Here is a 21,268-nt window from a genome sequence, read left to right on the forward strand (position 1 = left end):
TGCGATATTCACAAACAGTTGACCTTGTTGGAATCTGCAGAGTCTGTAGGTAAATAATTATCAAAAAAAGTTCAACATTTGGACAAACTTTTGTTGTAATAAAACAATTAATTGAAGTGTGGGGAGCTTTAAACATTCTTTTAGCTATAACTCAAACAAATTAAGTCCAATCAAGACCAAACGTGACAGAAGTATGTATGGTCTTGTCCTGAAGACGTATGTACAATATGATCAAAATTTACCAAAAGGGGGCGCTACAATTGGACAAAAACTGATTAAATGGGCTTTTTTATGTTATAGCGCCATCTAGGAACGCAGTGGCACCCCAACTTAATTATGACATCTGGTCCTCAGTCTGATCAAGTATGTGACGTTTTAAAATTTTTGGGGAAAGCATTTTTGAGTTATAGGTGTATATTAGTGTACACATATAGCTTATATTTGACTTGAGGAATACATGCTAGATCTGTGTTATTGGGAGTGGCCTGTAAGCTACATAGTAATAAAAGTGCAACAATTTTTTGTTAAAGTTCAGATCCTTAGGATTCAGCTGATACCGTACATGCCCATGTTAGGTAAATATCCACATAGGAGTACATGCTTAAATCTTTCTGTATGTGCTTTCATGGCTGATCTAAAAATATGGGAAAGTAGTCATTTCTCACCAGCAGATGGCAGTCTAAGACTATACATTGTGCTGTTGAACTACAGTGGCTCTGAGACATTATGCAAAATGCAATGTGGAGCAAAGACCATAAGGCCCAGAAACACCTCCCTTGGCAGCAAGGTCCAGCAGGTGTAAAATGACTCAGCCAAGGAAAATGACATTCTTTGGCCAGATGGTGGCGCTATAGCAAAGGGAAAAGCATTGAGGTCTATATCTCCTACACCGTAAGGCCTAGAGATGAAATCTTTTTGTCCCTTATTCCTTGGCTTAAGACAAACTAATTTGCTGTTGGATCATAAAGCTCAGCCCACTTAGATTTTGAGCTAATTTGCATAATTTGCAAAACATACTTTTGTCAATAAGTCTATGAATTTTTCACCAAGTCCCTTGAGCTTGGTGCCAAAACGTTCACATGAGTCTGACCCTAGGTAATTATAGAATTAATTGACATTTTGATTCATGATGGCAAATGAACCTCTTCAGCTTATCACAGGTTTTACTTGAACATCTCTAACTCCATACTTTGCTCAAATGGGTTCAAATTTAAGATTCCACTTATAGAAATGCTTTTAAAGGTAGCATGGCAGCGATGTAGGCCTATTGCTTCCAAACAGGCCTGTTAAGCGAGAACCCCGTTAATTGCCGCTTGCGGCTATATTTATTATTATTCTTTTTCTTTTTCTGCCATAAAACGAATCGCACAGCCCAAACCGTAAGGCCTAGACACTTGAGACTTGGTCAATAGGTAGTAGTCGGTCTCGCTACTCAGGCGCAAAATATCAGCCCAATTGGCCTCAAGGGGGCGCTACAGCGAAGGAAAACGCTTTCATTAAAAGATTTTCCACCCCGTGTGGCGTAGAGACGAAATCTTTTTTTTCCCTGATTCCTTGGGTCCTGCCGAATCAAAAAGGTACATACAACCACTAAGCTCCGCCTACTTAGATTTTTTGCTATTTTGCATAATTTGCAAAACCTACTTTTGTGTACTCCTCCGTGGATTTTTGTCCAATTTTCTTGAGCTTGGTGTCAAAATGTTCGCAGGAGCCTGTAGTTTAATAATTATCAAAAAAACGTTGAAATTTCGATTCAAGATGGCCGCCATATGCAAATGAACCTCTTCGGCTTATTTTATGTTTTACTTAAAAATCTATAACAAACTCATGGTTTACTCAAATGTGTTTACATTTCATATTCTACTTTCAGACATGATTCTGAGGTAGCTTGTCAAAGGAGAAGCCAATATTCATATAGGGGGCGCTGTAAATGCTTCAAGTTTATATCTCAGCATCCGTAAGGCGGATCAGACCGCCGCTTGGCATGCTGCTTCTATGGGCAAGGCTGTAGAGGGAAAATTAAGGACAACTCGATTCGAGCAAAATTGTGATTGTCATCGACCAATCAGCTGTCATCAGCTGTTTGACAACCTTAACAAGGTCCAATCATCATGGGATTTGACTGGTATGTCCCTGGGAGGCCTCCCTAAGAGCAGAAAAATTGTCATAACGATAGCCACTAGGGGGCGCTATATCAAGAAAATATTATATATCTCTGTGAAAATTAAGCATATTGACACGCAGTTTGCTTCTTTTTATACTCTGCAGAGGGCCTAACAACTTTGTAATTGCAAGTGTTGTCAAAAAATGCTTTGCTTTTTCTCAGTTTCCAAATGTTCAAAATTGAAGCTTTTCAAACTAGTCCGTGGAATTTTGCGATATTCACAAACAGTTGACCTTGTTGGAATCTGCAGAGTCTGTAGGTAAATAATTATCAAAAAAAGTTCAACATTTGGACAAACTTTTGTTGTAATAAAACAATTAATTGAAGTGTGGGGAGCTTTAAACATTCTTTTAGCTATAACTCAAACAAATTAAGTCCAATCAAGACCAAACGTGACAGAAGTATGTATGGTCTTGTCCTGAAGACGTATGTACAATATGATCAAAATTTACCAAAAGGGGGCGCTACAATTGGACAAAAACTGATTAAATGGGCTTTTTTATGTTATAGCGCCATCTAGGAACGCAGTGGCACCCCAACTTAATTATGACATCTGGTCCTCAGTCTGATCAAGTATGTGACGTTTTAAAATTTTTGGGGAAAGCATTTTTGAGTTATAGGTGTATATTAGTGTACACATATAGCTTATATTTGACTTGAGGAATACATGCTAGATCTGTGTTATTGGGAGTGGCCTGTAAGCTACATAGTAATAAAAGTGCAACAATTTTTTGTTAAAGTTCAGATCCTTAGGATTCAGCTGATACCGTACATGCCCATGTTAGGTAAATATCCACATAGGAGTACATGCTTAAATCTTTCTGTATGTGCTTTCATGGCTGATCTAAAAATATGGGAAAGTAGTCATTTCTCACCAGCAGATGGCAGTCTAAGACTATACATTGTGCTGTTGAACTACAGTGGCTCTGAGACATTATGCAAAATGCAATGTGGAGCAAAGACCATAAGGCCCAGAAACACCTCCCTTGGCAGCAAGGTCCAGCAGGTGTAAAATGACTCAGCCAAGGAAAATGACATTCTTTGGCCAGATGGTGGCGCTATAGCAAAGGGAAAAGCATTGAGGTCTATATCTCCTACACCGTAAGGCCTAGAGATGAAATCTTTTTGTCCCTTATTCCTTGGCTTAAGACAAACTAATTTGCTGTTGGATCATAAAGCTCAGCCCACTTAGATTTTGAGCTAATTTGCATAATTTGCAAAACATACTTTTGTCAATAAGTCTATGAATTTTTCACCAAGTCCCTTGAGCTTGGTGCCAAAACGTTCACATGAGTCTGACCCTAGGTAATTATAGAATTAATTGACATTTTGATTCATGATGGCAAATGAACCTCTTCAGCTTATCACAGGTTTTACTTGAACATCTCTAACTCCATACTTTGCTCAAATGGGTTCAAATTTAAGATTCCACTTATAGAAATGCTTTTAAAGGTAGCATGGCAGCGATGTAGGCCTATTGCTTCCAAACAGGCCTGTTAAGCGAGAACCCCGTTAATTGCCGCTTGCGGCTATATTTATTATTATTCTTTTTCTTTTTCTGCCATAAAACGAATCGCACAGCCCAAACCGTAAGGCCTAGACACTTGAGACTTGGTCAATAGGTAGTAGTCGGTCTCGCTACTCAGGCGCAAAATATCAGCCCAATTGGCCTCAAGGGGGCGCTACAGCGAAGGAAAACGCTTTCATTAAAAGATTTTCCACCCCGTGTGGCGTAGAGACGAAATCTTTTTTTTCCCTGATTCCTTGGGTCCTGCCGAATCAAAAAGGTACATACAACCACTAAGCTCCGCCTACTTAGATTTTTTGCTATTTTGCATAATTTGCAAAACCTACTTTTGTGTACTCCTCCGTGGATTTTTGTCCAATTTTCTTGAGCTTGGTGTCAAAATGTTCGCAGGAGTCTGTAGCTTAATAATTATCAATAAAAATTTGAAATTTCGATTCAAGATGGCCGCCATATGCAAATGAACCTCTTCGGCTTATTTTATGTTTTACTTAAAAATCTATAACAAACTCATGGTTTACTCAAATGTGTTTACATTTCATATTCTACTTTCAGACATGATTCTGAGGTAGCTTGTCAAAGGAGAAGCCAATATTCATATAGGGGGCGCTGTAAATGCTTCAAGTTTATATCTCAGCATCCGTAAGGCGGATCAGACCGCCGCTTGGCATGCTGCTTCTATGGGCAAGGCTGTAGAGGGAAAATTAAGGACAACTCGATTCGAGCAAAATTGTGATTGTCATCGACCAATCAGCTGTCATCAGCTGTTTGACAACCTTAACAAGGTCCAATCATCATGGGATTTGACTGGTATGTCCCTGGGAGGCCTCCCTAAGAGCAGAAAAATTGTCATAACGATAGCCACTAGGGGGCGCTATATCAAGAAAATATTATATATCTCTGTGAAAATTAAGCATATTGACACGCAGTTTGCTTCTTTTTATACTCTGCAGAGGGCCTAACAACTTTGTAATTGCAAGTGTTGTCAAAAAATGCTTTGCTTTTTCTCAGTTTCCAAATGTTCAAAATTGAAGCTTTTCAAACTAGTCCGTGGAATTTTGCGATATTCACAAACAGTTGACCTTGTTGGAATCTGCAGAGTCTGTAGGTAAATAATTATCAAAAAAAGTTCAACATTTGGACAAACTTTTGTTGTAATAAAACAATTAATTGAAGTGTGGGGAGCTTTAAACATTCTTTTAGCTATAACTCAAACAAATTAAGTCCAATCAAGACCAAACGTGACAGAAGTATGTATGGTCTTGTCCTGAAGACGTATGTACAATATGATCAAAATTTACCAAAAGGGGGCGCTACAATTGGACAAAAACTGATTAAATGGGCTTTTTTATGTTATAGCGCCATCTAGGAACGCAGTGGCACCCCAACTTAATTATGACATCTGGTCCTCAGTCTGATCAAGTATGTGACGTTTTAAAATTTTTGGGGAAAGCATTTTTGAGTTATAGGTGTATATTAGTGTACACATATAGCTTATATTTGACTTGAGGAATACATGCTAGATCTGTGTTATTGGGAGTGGCCTGTAAGCTACATAGTAATAAAAGTGCAACAATTTTTTGTTAAAGTTCAGATCCTTAGGATTCAGCTGATACCGTACATGCCCATGTTAGGTAAATATCCACATAGGAGTACATGCTTAAATCTTTCTGTATGTGCTTTCATGGCTGATCTAAAAATATGGGAAAGTAGTCATTTCTCACCAGCAGATGGCAGTCTAAGACTATACATTGTGCTGTTGAACTACAGTGGCTCTGAGACATTATGCAAAATGCAATGTGGAGCAAAGACCATAAGGCCCAGAAACACCTCCCTTGGCAGCAAGGTCCAGCAGGTGTAAAATGACTCAGCCAAGGAAAATGACATTCTTTGGCCAGATGGTGGCGCTATAGCAAAGGGAAAAGCATTGAGGTCTATATCTCCTACACCGTAAGGCCTAGAGATGAAATCTTTTTGTCCCTTATTCCTTGGCTTAAGACAAACTAATTTGCTGTTGGATCATAAAGCTCAGCCCACTTAGATTTTGAGCTAATTTGCATAATTTGCAAAACATACTTTTGTCAATAAGTCTATGAATTTTTCACCAAGTCCCTTGAGCTTGGTGCCAAAACGTTCACATGAGTCTGACCCTAGGTAATTATAGAATTAATTGACATTTTGATTCATGATGGCAAATGAACCTCTTCAGCTTATCACAGGTTTTACTTGAACATCTCTAACTCCATACTTTGCTCAAATGGGTTCAAATTTAAGATTCCACTTATAGAAATGCTTTTAAAGGTAGCATGGCAGCGATGTAGGCCTATTGCTTCCAAACAGGCCTGTTAAGCGAGAACCCCGTTAATTGCCGCTTGCGGCTATATTTATTATTATTCTTTTTCTTTTTCTGCCATAAAACGAATCGCACAGCCCAAACCGTAAGGCCTAGACACTTGAGACTTGGTCAATAGGTAGTAGTCGGTCTCGCTACTCAGGCGCAAAATATCAGCCCAATTGGCCTCAAGGGGGCGCTACAGCGAAGGAAAACGCTTTCATTAAAAGATTTTCCACCCCGTGTGGCGTAGAGACGAAATCTTTTTTTTCCCTGATTCCTTGGGTCCTGCCGAATCAAAAAGGTACATACAACCACTAAGCTCCGCCTACTTAGATTTTTTGCTATTTTGCATAATTTGCAAAACCTACTTTTGTGTACTCCTCCGTGGATTTTTGTCCAATTTTCTTGAGCTTGGTGTCAAAATGTTTGCAGGAGCCTGTAGTTTAATAATTATCAAAAAAACGTTGAAATTTCGATTCAAGATGGCCGCCATATGCAAATGAACCTCTTCGGCTTATTTTATGTTTTACTTAAAAATCTATAACAAACTCATGGTTTACTCAAATGTGTTTACATTTCATATTCTACTTTCAGACATGATTCTGAGGTAGCTTGTCAAAGGAGAAGCCAATATTCATATAGGGGGCGCTGTAAATGCTTCAAGTTTATATCTCAGCATCCGTAAGGCGGATCAGACCGCCGCTTGGCATGCTGCTTCTATGGGCAAGGCTGTAGAGGGAAAATTAAGGACAACTCGATTCGAGCAAAATTGTGATTGTCATCGACCAATCAGCTGTCATCAGCTGTTTGACAACCTTAACAAGGTCCAATCATCATGGGATTTGACTGGTATGTCCCTGGGAGGCCTCCCTAAGAGCAGAAAAATTGTCATAACGATAGCCACTAGGGGGCGCTATATCAAGAAAATATTATATATCTCTGTGAAAATTAAGCATATTGACACGCAGTTTGCTTCTTTTTATACTCTGCAGAGGGCCTAACAACTTTGTAATTGCAAGTGTTGTCAAAAAATGCTTTGCTTTTTCTCAGTTTCCAAATGTTCAAAATTGAAGCTTTTCAAACTAGTCCGTGGAATTTTGCGATATTCACAAACAGTTGACCTTGTTGGAATCTGCAGAGTCTGTAGGTAAATAATTATCAAAAAAAGTTCAACATTTGGACAAACTTTTGTTGTAATAAAACAATTAATTGAAGTGTGGGGAGCTTTAAACATTCTTTTAGCTATAACTCAAACAAATTAAGTCCAATCAAGACCAAACGTGACAGAAGTATGTATGGTCTTGTCCTGAAGACGTATGTACAATATGATCAAAATTTACCAAAAGGGGGCGCTACAATTGGACAAAAACTGATTAAATGGGCTTTTTTATGTTATAGCGCCATCTAGGAACGCAGTGGCACCCCAACTTAATTATGACATCTGGTCCTCAGTCTGATCAAGTATGTGACGTTTTAAAATTTTTGGGGAAAGCATTTTTGAGTTATAGGTGTATATTAGTGTACACATATAGCTTATATTTGACTTGAGGAATACATGCTAGATCTGTGTTATTGGGAGTGGCCTGTAAGCTACATAGTAATAAAAGTGCAACAATTTTTTGTTAAAGTTCAGATCCTTAGGATTCAGCTGATACCGTACATGCCCATGTTAGGTAAATATCCACATAGGAGTACATGCTTAAATCTTTCTGTATGTGCTTTCATGGCTGATCTAAAAATATGGGAAAGTAGTCATTTCTCACCAGCAGATGGCAGTCTAAGACTATACATTGTGCTGTTGAACTACAGTGGCTCTGAGACATTATGCAAAATGCAATGTGGAGCAAAGACCATAAGGCCCAGAAACACCTCCCTTGGCAGCAAGGTCCAGCAGGTGTAAAATGACTCAGCCAAGGAAAATGACATTCTTTGGCCAGATGGTGGCGCTATAGCAAAGGGAAAAGCATTGAGGTCTATATCTCCTACACCGTAAGGCCTAGAGATGAAATCTTTTTGTCCCTTATTCCTTGGCTTAAGACAAACTAATTTGCTGTTGGATCATAAAGCTCAGCCCACTTAGATTTTGAGCTAATTTGCATAATTTGCAAAACATACTTTTGTCAATAAGTCTATGAATTTTTCACCAAGTCCCTTGAGCTTGGTGCCAAAACGTTCACATGAGTCTGACCCTAGGTAATTATAGAATTAATTGACATTTTGATTCATGATGGCAAATGAACCTCTTCAGCTTATCACAGGTTTTACTTGAACATCTCTAACTCCATACTTTGCTCAAATGGGTTCAAATTTAAGATTCCACTTATAGAAATGCTTTTAAAGGTAGCATGGCAGCGATGTAGGCCTATTGCTTCCAAACAGGCCTGTTAAGCGAGAACCCCGTTAATTGCCGCTTGCGGCTATATTTATTATTATTCTTTTTCTTTTTCTGCCATAAAACGAATCGCACAGCCCAAACCGTAAGGCCTAGACACTTGAGACTTGGTCAATAGGTAGTAGTCGGTCTCGCTACTCAGGCGCAAAATATCAGCCCAATTGGCCTCAAGGGGGCGCTACAGCGAAGGAAAACGCTTTCATTAAAAGATTTTCCACCCCGTGTGGCGTAGAGACGAAATCTTTTTTTTCCCTGATTCCTTGGGTCCTGCCGAATCAAAAAGGTACATACAACCACTAAGCTCCGCCTACTTAGATTTTTTGCTATTTTGCATAATTTGCAAAACCTACTTTTGTGTACTCCTCCGTGGATTTTTGTCCAATTTTCTTGAGCTTGGTGTCAAAATGTTTGCAGGAGCCTGTAGTTTAATAATTATCAAAAAAACGTTGAAATTTCGATTCAAGATGGCCGCCATATGCAAATGAACCTCTTCGGCTTATTTTATGTTTTACTTAAAAATCTATAACAAACTCATGGTTTACTCAAATGTGTTTACATTTCATATTCTACTTTCAGACATGATTCTGAGGTAGCTTGTCAAAGGAGAAGCCAATATTCATATAGGGGGCGCTGTAAATGCTTCAAGTTTATATCTCAGCATCCGTAAGGCGGATCAGACCGCCGCTTGGCATGCTGCTTCTATGGGCAAGGCTGTAGAGGGAAAATTAAGGACAACTCGATTCGAGCAAAATTGTGATTGTCATCGACCAATCAGCTGTCATCAGCTGTTTGACAACCTTAACAAGGTCCAATCATCATGGGATTTGACTGGTATGTCCCTGGGAGGCCTCCCTAAGAGCAGAAAAATTGTCATAACGATAGCCACTAGGGGGCGCTATATCAAGAAAATATTATATATCTCTGTGAAAATTAAGCATATTGACACGCAGTTTGCTTCTTTTTATACTCTGCAGAGGGCCTAACAACTTTGTAATTGCAAGTGTTGTCAAAAAATGCTTTGCTTTTTCTCAGTTTCCAAATGTTCAAAATTGAAGCTTTTCAAACTAGTCCGTGGAATTTTGCGATATTCACAAACAGTTGACCTTGTTGGAATCTGCAGAGTCTGTAGGTAAATAATTATCAAAAAAAGTTCAACATTTGGACAAACTTTTGTTGTAATAAAACAATTAATTGAAGTGTGGGGAGCTTTAAACATTCTTTTAGCTATAACTCAAACAAATTAAGTCCAATCAAGACCAAACGTGACAGAAGTATGTATGGTCTTGTCCTGAAGACGTATGTACAATATGATCAAAATTTACCAAAAGGGGGCGCTACAATTGGACAAAAACTGATTAAATGGGCTTTTTTATGTTATAGCGCCATCTAGGAACGCAGTGGCACCCCAACTTAATTATGACATCTGGTCCTCAGTCTGATCAAGTATGTGACGTTTTAAAATTTTTGGGGAAAGCATTTTTGAGTTATAGGTGTATATTAGTGTACACATATAGCTTATATTTGACTTGAGGAATACATGCTAGATCTGTGTTATTGGGAGTGGCCTGTAAGCTACATAGTAATAAAAGTGCAACAATTTTTTGTTAAAGTTCAGATCCTTAGGATTCAGCTGATACCGTACATGCCCATGTTAGGTAAATATCCACATAGGAGTACATGCTTAAATCTTTCTGTATGTGCTTTCATGGCTGATCTAAAAATATGGGAAAGTAGTCATTTCTCACCAGCAGATGGCAGTCTAAGACTATACATTGTGCTGTTGAACTACAGTGGCTCTGAGACATTATGCAAAATGCAATGTGGAGCAAAGACCATAAGGCCCAGAAACACCTCCCTTGGCAGCAAGGTCCAGCAGGTGTAAAATGACTCAGCCAAGGAAAATGACATTCTTTGGCCAGATGGTGGCGCTATAGCAAAGGGAAAAGCATTGAGGTCTATATCTCCTACACCGTAAGGCCTAGAGATGAAATCTTTTTGTCCCTTATTCCTTGGCTTAAGACAAACTAATTTGCTGTTGGATCATAAAGCTCAGCCCACTTAGATTTTGAGCTAATTTGCATAATTTGCAAAACATACTTTTGTCAATAAGTCTATGAATTTTTCACCAAGTCCCTTGAGCTTGGTGCCAAAACGTTCACATGAGTCTGACCCTAGGTAATTATAGAATTAATTGACATTTTGATTCATGATGGCAAATGAACCTCTTCAGCTTATCACAGGTTTTACTTGAACATCTCTAACTCCATACTTTGCTCAAATGGGTTCAAATTTAAGATTCCACTTATAGAAATGCTTTTAAAGGTAGCATGGCAGCGATGTAGGCCTATTGCTTCCAAACAGGCCTGTTAAGCGAGAACCCCGTTAATTGCCGCTTGCGGCTATATTTATTATTATTCTTTTTCTTTTTCTGCCATAAAACGAATCGCACAGCCCAAACCGTAAGGCCTAGACACTTGAGACTTGGTCAATAGGTAGTAGTCGGTCTCGCTACTCAGGCGCAAAATATCAGCCCAATTGGCCTCAAGGGGGCGCTACAGCGAAGGAAAACGCTTTCATTAAAAGATTTTCCACCCCGTGTGGCGTAGAGACGAAATCTTTTTTTTCCCTGATTCCTTGGGTCCTGCCGAATCAAAAAGGTACATACAACCACTAAGCTCCGCCTACTTAGATTTTTTGCTATTTTGCATAATTTGCAAAACCTACTTTTGTGTACTCCTCCGTGGATTTTTGTCCAATTTTCTTGAGCTTGGTGTCAAAATGTTCGCAGGAGTCTGTAGCTTAATAATTATCAATAAAAATTTGAAATTTCGATTCAAGATGGCCGCCATATGCAAATGAACCTCTTCGGCTTATTTTATGTTTTACTTAAAAATCTATAACAAACTCATGGTTTACTCAAATGTGTTTACATTTCATATTCTACTTTCAGACATGATTCTGAGGTAGCTTGTCAAAGGAGAAGCCAATATTCATATAGGGGGCGCTGTAAATGCTTCAAGTTTATATCTCAGCATCCGTAAGGCGGATCAGACCGCCGCTTGGCATGCTGCTTCTATGGGCAAGGCTGTAGAGGGAAAATTAAGGACAACTCGATTCGAGCAAAATTGTGATTGTCATCGACCAATCAGCTGTCATCAGCTGTTTGACAACCTTAACAAGGTCCAATCATCATGGGATTTGACTGGTATGTCCCTGGGAGGCCTCCCTAAGAGCAGAAAAATTGTCATAACGATAGCCACTAGGGGGCGCTATATCAAGAAAATATTATATATCTCTGTGAAAATTAAGCATATTGACACGCAGTTTGCTTCTTTTTATACTCTGCAGAGGGCCTAACAACTTTGTAATTGCAAGTGTTGTCAAAAAATGCTTTGCTTTTTCTCAGTTTCCAAATGTTCAAAATTGAAGCTTTTCAAACTAGTCCGTGGAATTTTGCGATATTCACAAACAGTTGACCTTGTTGGAATCTGCAGAGTCTGTAGGTAAATAATTATCAAAAAAAGTTCAACATTTGGACAAACTTTTGTTGTAATAAAACAATTAATTGAAGTGTGGGGAGCTTTAAACATTCTTTTAGCTATAACTCAAACAAATTAAGTCCAATCAAGACCAAACGTGACAGAAGTATGTATGGTCTTGTCCTGAAGACGTATGTACAATATGATCAAAATTTACCAAAAGGGGGCGCTACAATTGGACAAAAACTGATTAAATGGGCTTTTTTATGTTATAGCGCCATCTAGGAACGCAGTGGCACCCCAACTTAATTATGACATCTGGTCCTCAGTCTGATCAAGTATGTGACGTTTTAAAATTTTTGGGGAAAGCATTTTTGAGTTATAGGTGTATATTAGTGTACACATATAGCTTATATTTGACTTGAGGAATACATGCTAGATCTGTGTTATTGGGAGTGGCCTGTAAGCTACATAGTAATAAAAGTGCAACAATTTTTTGTTAAAGTTCAGATCCTTAGGATTCAGCTGATACCGTACATGCCCATGTTAGGTAAATATCCACATAGGAGTACATGCTTAAATCTTTCTGTATGTGCTTTCATGGCTGATCTAAAAATATGGGAAAGTAGTCATTTCTCACCAGCAGATGGCAGTCTAAGACTATACATTGTGCTGTTGAACTACAGTGGCTCTGAGACATTATGCAAAATGCAATGTGGAGCAAAGACCATAAGGCCCAGAAACACCTCCCTTGGCAGCAAGGTCCAGCAGGTGTAAAATGACTCAGCCAAGGAAAATGACATTCTTTGGCCAGATGGTGGCGCTATAGCAAAGGGAAAAGCATTGAGGTCTATATCTCCTACACCGTAAGGCCTAGAGATGAAATCTTTTTGTCCCTTATTCCTTGGCTTAAGACAAACTAATTTGCTGTTGGATCATAAAGCTCAGCCCACTTAGATTTTGAGCTAATTTGCATAATTTGCAAAACATACTTTTGTCAATAAGTCTATGAATTTTTCACCAAGTCCCTTGAGCTTGGTGCCAAAACGTTCACATGAGTCTGACCCTAGGTAATTATAGAATTAATTGACATTTTGATTCATGATGGCAAATGAACCTCTTCAGCTTATCACAGGTTTTACTTGAACATCTCTAACTCCATACTTTGCTCAAATGGGTTCAAATTTAAGATTCCACTTATAGAAATGCTTTTAAAGGTAGCATGGCAGCGATGTAGGCCTATTGCTTCCAAACAGGCCTGTTAAGCGAGAACCCCGTTAATTGCCGCTTGCGGCTATATTTATTATTATTCTTTTTCTTTTTCTGCCATAAAACGAATCGCACAGCCCAAACCGTAAGGCCTAGACACTTGAGACTTGGTCAATAGGTAGTAGTCGGTCTCGCTACTCAGGCGCAAAATATCAGCCCAATTGGCCTCAAGGGGGCGCTACAGCGAAGGAAAACGCTTTCATTAAAAGATTTTCCACCCCGTGTGGCGTAGAGACGAAATCTTTTTTTTCCCTGATTCCTTGGGTCCTGCCGAATCAAAAAGGTACATACAACCACTAAGCTCCGCCTACTTAGATTTTTTGCTATTTTGCATAATTTGCAAAACCTACTTTTGTGTACTCCTCCGTGGATTTTTGTCCAATTTTCTTGAGCTTGGTGTCAAAATGTTCGCAGGAGTCTGTAGCTTAATAATTATCAATAAAAATTTGAAATTTCGATTCAAGATGGCCGCCATATGCAAATGAACCTCTTCGGCTTATTTTATGTTTTACTTAAAAATCTATAACAAACTCATGGTTTACTCAAATGTGTTTACATTTCATATTCTACTTTCAGACATGATTCTGAGGTAGCTTGTCAAAGGAGAAGCCAATATTCATATAGGGGGCGCTGTAAATGCTTCAAGTTTATATCTCAGCATCCGTAAGGCGGATCAGACCGCCGCTTGGCATGCTGCTTCTATGGGCAAGGCTGTAGAGGGAAAATTAAGGACAACTCGATTCGAGCAAAATTGTGATTGTCATCGACCAATCAGCTGTCATCAGCTGTTTGACAACCTTAACAAGGTCCAATCATCATGGGATTTGACTGGTATGTCCCTGGGAGGCCTCCCTAAGAGCAGAAAAATTGTCATAACGATAGCCACTAGGGGGCGCTATATCAAGAAAATATTATATATCTCTGTGAAAATTAAGCATATTGACACGCAGTTTGCTTCTTTTTATACTCTGCAGAGGGCCTAACAACTTTGTAATTGCAAGTGTTGTCAAAAAATGCTTTGCTTTTTCTCAGTTTCCAAATGTTCAAAATTGAAGCTTTTCAAACTAGTCCGTGGAATTTTGCGATATTCACAAACAGTTGACCTTGTTGGAATCTGCAGAGTCTGTAGGTAAATAATTATCAAAAAAAGTTCAACATTTGGACAAACTTTTGTTGTAATAAAACAATTAATTGAAGTGTGGGGAGCTTTAAACATTCTTTTAGCTATAACTCAAACAAATTAAGTCCAATCAAGACCAAACGTGACAGAAGTATGTATGGTCTTGTCCTGAAGACGTATGTACAATATGATCAAAATTTACCAAAAGGGGGCGCTACAATTGGACAAAAACTGATTAAATGGGCTTTTTTATGTTATAGCGCCATCTAGGAACGCAGTGGCACCCCAACTTAATTATGACATCTGGTCCTCAGTCTGATCAAGTATGTGACGTTTTAAAATTTTTGGGGAAAGCATTTTTGAGTTATAGGTGTATATTAGTGTACACATATAGCTTATATTTGACTTGAGGAATACATGCTAGATCTGTGTTATTGGGAGTGGCCTGTAAGCTACATAGTAATAAAAGTGCAACAATTTTTTGTTAAAGTTCAGATCCTTAGGATTCAGCTGATACCGTACATGCCCATGTTAGGTAAATATCCACATAGGAGTACATGCTTAAATCTTTCTGTATGTGCTTTCATGGCTGATCTAAAAATATGGGAAAGTAGTCATTTCTCACCAGCAGATGGCAGTCTAAGACTATACATTGTGCTGTTGAACTACAGTGGCTCTGAGACATTATGCAAAATGCAATGTGGAGCAAAGACCATAAGGCCCAGAAACACCTCCCTTGGCAGCAAGGTCCAGCAGGTGTAAAATGACTCAGCCAAGGAAAATGACATTCTTTGGCCAGATGGTGGCGCTATAGCAAAGGGAAAAGCATTGAGGTCTATATCTCCTACACCGTAAGGCCTAGAGATGAAATCTTTTTGTCCCTTATTCCTTGGCTTAAGACAAACTAATTTGCTGTTGGATCATAAAGCTCAGCCCACTTAGATTTTGAGCTAATTTGCATAATTTGCAAAACATACTTTTGTCAATAAGTCTATGAATTTTTCACCAAGTCCCTTGAGCTTGGTGCCAAAACGTTCACATGAGTCTGACCCTAGGTAATTATAGAATTAATTGACATTTTGATTCATGATGGCAAATGAACCTCTTCAGCTTATCACAGGTTTTACTTGAACATCTCTAACTCCATACTTTGCTCAAATGGGTTCAAATTTAAGATTCCACTTATAGAAATGCTTTTAAAGGTAGCATGGCAGCGATGTAGGCCTATTGCTTCCAAACAGGCCTGTTAAGCGAGAACCCCGTTAATTGCCGCTTGCGGCTATATTTATTATTATTCTTTTTCTTTTTCTGCCATAAAACGAATCGCACAGCCCAAACCGTAAGGCCTAGACACTTGAGACTTGGTCAATAGGTAGTAGTCGGTCTCGCTACTCAGGCGCAAAATATCAGCCCAATTGGCCTCAAGGGGGCGCTACAGCGAAGGAAAACGCTTTCATTAAAAGATTTTCCACCCCGTGTGGCGTAGAGACGAAATCTTTTTTTTCCCTGATTCCTTGGGTCCTGCCGAATCAAAAAGGTACATACAACCACTAAGCTCCGCCTACTTAGATTTTTTGCTATTTTGCATAATTTGCAAAACCTACTTTTGTGTACTCCTCCGTGGATTTTTGTCCAATTTTCTTGAGCTTGGTGTCAAAATGTTCGCAGGAGCCTGTAGTTTAATAATTATCAAAAAAACGTTGAAATTTCGATTCAAGATGGCCGCCATATGCAAATGAACCTCTTCGGCTTATTTTATGTTTTACTTAAAAATCTATAACAAACTCATGGTTTACTCAAATGTGTTTACATTTCATATTCTACTTTCAGACATGATTCTGAGGTAGCTTGTCAAAGGAGAAGCCAATATTCATATAGGGGGCGCTGTAAATGCTTCAAGTTTATATCTCAGCATCCGTAAGGCGGATCGGACCGCCGCTTGGCATGCTGCTTCTATGGGCAAGGCTGTAGAGGGAAAATTAAGGACAACTCGATTCGAGCAAAATTGTGATTGTCATCGACCAATCAGCTGTCATCAGCTGTTTGACAACCTTAACAAGGTCCAATCATCATGGGATTTGACTGGTATGTCCCTGGGAGGCCTCCCTAAGAGCAGAAAAATTGTCATAACGATAGCCACTAGGGGGCGCTATATCAAGAAAATATTATATATCTCTGTGAAAATTAAGCATATTGACACGCAGTTTGCTTCTTTTTATACTCTGCAGAGGGCCTAACAACTTTGTAATTGCAAGTGTTGTCAAAAAATGCTTTGCTTTTTCTCAGTTTCCAAATGTTCAAAATTGAAGCTTTTCGAACTAGTCCGTGGAATTTTGCGATATTCACAAACAGTTGACCTTGTTGGAATCTGCAGAGTCTGTAGGTAAATAATTATCAAAAAAAGTTCAACATTTGGACAAACTTTTGTTGTAATAAAACAATTAATTGAAGTGTGGGGAGCTTTAAACATTCTTTTAGCTATAACTCAAACAAATTAAGTCCAATCAAGACCAAACGTGACAGAAGTATGTATGGTCTTGTCCTGAAGACGTATGTACAATATGATCAAAATTTACCAAAAGGGGGCGCTACAATTGGACAAAAACTGATTAAATGGGCTTTTTTATGTTATAGCGCCATCTAGGAACGCAGTGGCACCCCAACTTAATTATGACATCTGGTCCTCAGTCTGATCAAGTATGTGACGTTTTAAAATTTTTGGGGAAAGCATTTTTGAGTTATAGGTGTATATTAGTGTACACATATAGCTTATATTTGACTTGAGGAATACATGCTAGATCTGTGTTATTGGGAGTGGCCTGTAAGCTACATAGTAATAAAAGTGCAACAATTTTTTGTTAAAGTTCAGATCCTTAGGATTCAGCTGATACCGTACATGCCCATGTTAGGTAAATATCCACATAGGAGTACATGCTTAAATCTTTCTGTATGTGCTTTCATGGCTGATCTAAAAATATGGGAAAGTAGTCATTTCTCACCAGCAGATGGCAGTCTAAGACTATACATTGTGCTGTTGAACTACAGTGGCTCTGAGACATTATGCAAAATGCAATGTGGAGCAAAGACCATAAGGCCCAGAAACACCTCCCTTGGCAGCAAGGTCCAGCAGGTGTAAAATGACTCAGCCAAGGAAAATGACATTCTTTGGCCAGATGGTGGCGCTATAGCAAAGGGAAAAGCATTGAGGTCTATATCTCCTACACCGTAAGGCCTAGAGATGAAATCTTTTTGTCCCTTATTCCTTGGCTTAAGACAAACTAATTTGCTGTTGGATCATAAAGCTCAGCCCACTTAGATTTTGAGCTAATTTGCATAATTTGCAAAACATACTTTTGTCAATAAGTCTATGAATTTTTCACCAAGTCCCTTGAGCTTGGTGCCAAAACGTTCACATGAGTCTGACCCTAGGTAATTATAGAATTAATTGACATTTTGATTCATGATGGCAAATGAACCTCTTCAGCTTATCACAGGTTTTACTTGAACATCTCTAACTCCATACTTTGCTCAAATGGGTTCAAATTTAAGATTCCACTTATAGAAATGCTTTTAAAGGTAGCATGGCAGCGATGTAGGCCTATTGCTTCCAAACAGGCCTGTTAAGCGAGAACCCCGTTAATTGCCGCTTGCGGCTATATTTATTATTATTCTTTTTCTTTTTCTGCCATAAAACGAATCGCACAGCCCAAACCGTAAGGCCTAGACACTTGAGACTTGGTCAATAGGTAGTAGTCGGTCTCGCTACTCAGGCGCAAAATATCAGCCCAATTGGCCTCAAGGGGGCGCTACAGCGAAGGAAAACGCTTTCATTAAAAGATTTTCCACCCCGTGTGGCGTAGAGACGAAATCTTTTTTTTCCCTGATTCCTTGGGTCCTGCCGAATCAAAAAGGTACATAGAACCACTAAGCTCCGCCTACTTAGATTTTTTGCTATTTTGCATAATTTGCAAAACCTACTTTTGTGTACTCCTCCGTGGATTTTTGTCCAATTTTCTTGAGCTTGGTGTCAAAATGTTCGCAGGAGCCTGTAGTTTAATAATTATCAAAAAAACGTTGAAATTTCGATTCAAGATGGCCGCCATATGCAAATGAACCTCTTCGGCTTATTTTATGTTTTACTTAAAAATCTATAACAAACTCATGGTTTACTCAAATGTGTTTACATTTCATATTCTACTTTCAGACATGATTCTGAGGTAGCTTGTCAAAGGAGAAGCCAATATTCATATAGGGGGCGCTGTAAATGCTTCAAGTTTATATCTCAGCATCCGTAAGGCGGATCGGACCGCCGCTTGGCATGCTGCTTCTATGGGCAAGGCTGTAGAGGGAAAATTAAGGACAACTCGATTCGAGCAAAATTGTGATTGTCATCGACCAATCAGCTGTCATCAGCTGTTTGACAACCTTAACAAGGTCCAATCATCATGGGATTTGACTGGTATGTCCCTGGGAGGCCTCCCTAAGAGCAGAAAAATTGTCATAACGATAGCCACTAGGGGGCGCTATATCAAGAAAATATTATATATCTCTGTGAAAATTAAGCATATTGACACGCAGTTTGCTTCTTTTTATACTCTGCAGAGGGCCTAACAACTTTGTAATTGCAAGTGTTGTCAAAAAATGCTTTGCTTTTTCTCAGTTTCCAAATGTTCAAAATTGAAGCTTTTCGAACTAGTCCGTGGAATTTTGCGATATTCACAAACAGTTGACCTTGTTGGAATCTGCAGAGTCTGTAGGTAAATAATTATCAAAAAAAGTTCAACATTTGGACAAACTTTTGTTGTAATAAAACAATTAATTGAAGTGTGGGGAGCTTTAAACATTCTTTTAGCTATAACTCAAACAAATTAAGTCCAATCAAGACCAAACGTGACAGAAGTATGTATGGTCTTGTCCTGAAGACGTATGTACAATATGATCAAAATTTACCAAAAGGGGGCGCTACAATTGGACAAAAACTGATTAAATGGGCTTTTTTATGTTATAGCGCCATCTAGGAACGCAGTGGCACCCCAACTTAATTATGACATCTGGTCCTCAGTCTGATCAAGTATGTGACGTTTTAAAATTTTTGGGGAAAGCATTTTTGAGTTATAGGTGTATATTAGTGTACACATATAGCTTATATTTGACTTGAGGAATACATGCTAGATCTGTGTTATTGGGAGTGGCCTGTAAGCTACATAGTAATAAAAGTGCAACAATTTTTTGTTAAAGTTCAGATCCTTAGGATTCAGCTGATACCGTACATGCCCATGTTAGGTAAATATCCACATAGGAGTACATGCTTAAATCTTTCTGTATGTGCTTTCATGGCTGATCTAAAAATATGGGAAAGTAGTCATTTCTCACCAGCAGATGGCAGTCTAAGACTATACATTGTGCTGTTGAACTACAGTGGCTCTGAGACATTATGCAAAATGCAATGTGGAGCAAAGACCATAAGGCCCAGAAACACCTCCCTTGGCAGCAAGGTCCAGCAGGTGTAAAATGACTCAGCCAAGGAAAATGACATTCTTTGGCCAGATGGTGGCGCTATAGCAAAGGGAAAAGCATTGAGGTCTATATCTCCTACACCGTAAGGCCTAGAGATGAAATCTTTTTGTCCCTTATTCCTTGGCTTAAGACAAACTAATTTGCTGTTGGATCATAAAGCTCAGCCCACTTAGATTTTGAGCTAATTTGCATAATTTGCAAAACATACTTTTGTCAATAAGTCTATGAATTTTTCACCAAGTCCCTTGAGCTTGGTGCCAAAACGTTCACATGAGTCTGACCCTAGGTAATTATAGAATTAATTGACATTTTGATTCATGATGGCAAATGAACCTCTTCAGCTTATCACAGGTTTTACTTGAACATCTCTAACTCCATACTTTGCTCAAATGGGTTCAAATTTAAGATTCCACTTATAGAAATGCTTTTAAAGGTAGCATGGCAGCGATGTAGGCCTATTGCTTCCAAACAGGCCTGTTAAGCGAGAACCCCGTTAATTGCCGCTTGCGGCTATATTTATTATTATTCTTTTTCTTTTTCTGCCATAAAACGAATCGCACAGCCCAAACCGTAAGGCCTAGACACTTGAGACTTGGTCAATAGGTAGTAGTCGGTCTCGCTACTCAGGCGCAAAATATCAGCCCAATTGGCCTCAAGGGGGCGCTACAGCGAAGGAAAACGCTTTCATTAAAAGATTTTCCACCCCGTGTGGCGTAGAGACGAAATCTTTTTTTTCCCTGATTCCTTGGGTCCTGCCGAATCAAAAAGGTACATACAACCACTAAGCTCCGCCTACTTAGATTTTTTGCTATTTTGCATAATTTGCAAAACCTACTTTTGTGTACTCCTCCGTGGATTTTTGTCCAATTTTCTTGAGCTTGGTGTCAAAATGTTCGCAGGAGCCTGTAGTTTAATAATTATCAAAAAAACGTTGAAATTTCGATTCAAGATGGCCGCCATATGCAAATGAACCTCTTCGGCTTATTTTATGTTTTACTTAAAAATCTATAACAAACTCATGGTTTACTCAAATGTGTTTACATTTCATATTCTACTTTCAGACATGATTCTGAGGTAGCTTGTCAAAGGAGAAGCCAATATTCATATAGGGGGCGCTGTAAATGCTTCAAGTTTATATCTCAGCATCCGTAAGGCGGATCGGACCGCCGCTTGGCATGCTGCTTCTATGGGCAAGGCTGTAGAGGGAAAATTAAGGACAACTCGATTCGAGCAAAATTGTGATTGTCATCGACCAATCAGCTGTCATCAGCTGTTTGACAACCTTAACAAGGTCCAATCATCATGGGATTTGACTGGTATGTCCCTGGGAGGCCTCCCTAAGAGCAGAAAAATTGTCATAACGATAGCCACTAGGGGGCGCTATATCAAGAAAATATTATATATCTCTGTGAAAATTAAGCATATTGACACGCAGTTTGCTTCTTTTTATACTCTGCAGAGGGCCTA

This window comes from Hoplias malabaricus, chromosome Y (assembly GCF_029633855.1).
Source record: "Hoplias malabaricus isolate fHopMal1 chromosome Y, fHopMal1.hap1, whole genome shotgun sequence".
In the NCBI taxonomy this organism is placed as follows: Eukaryota; Metazoa; Chordata; class Actinopteri; order Characiformes; family Erythrinidae; genus Hoplias; species Hoplias malabaricus.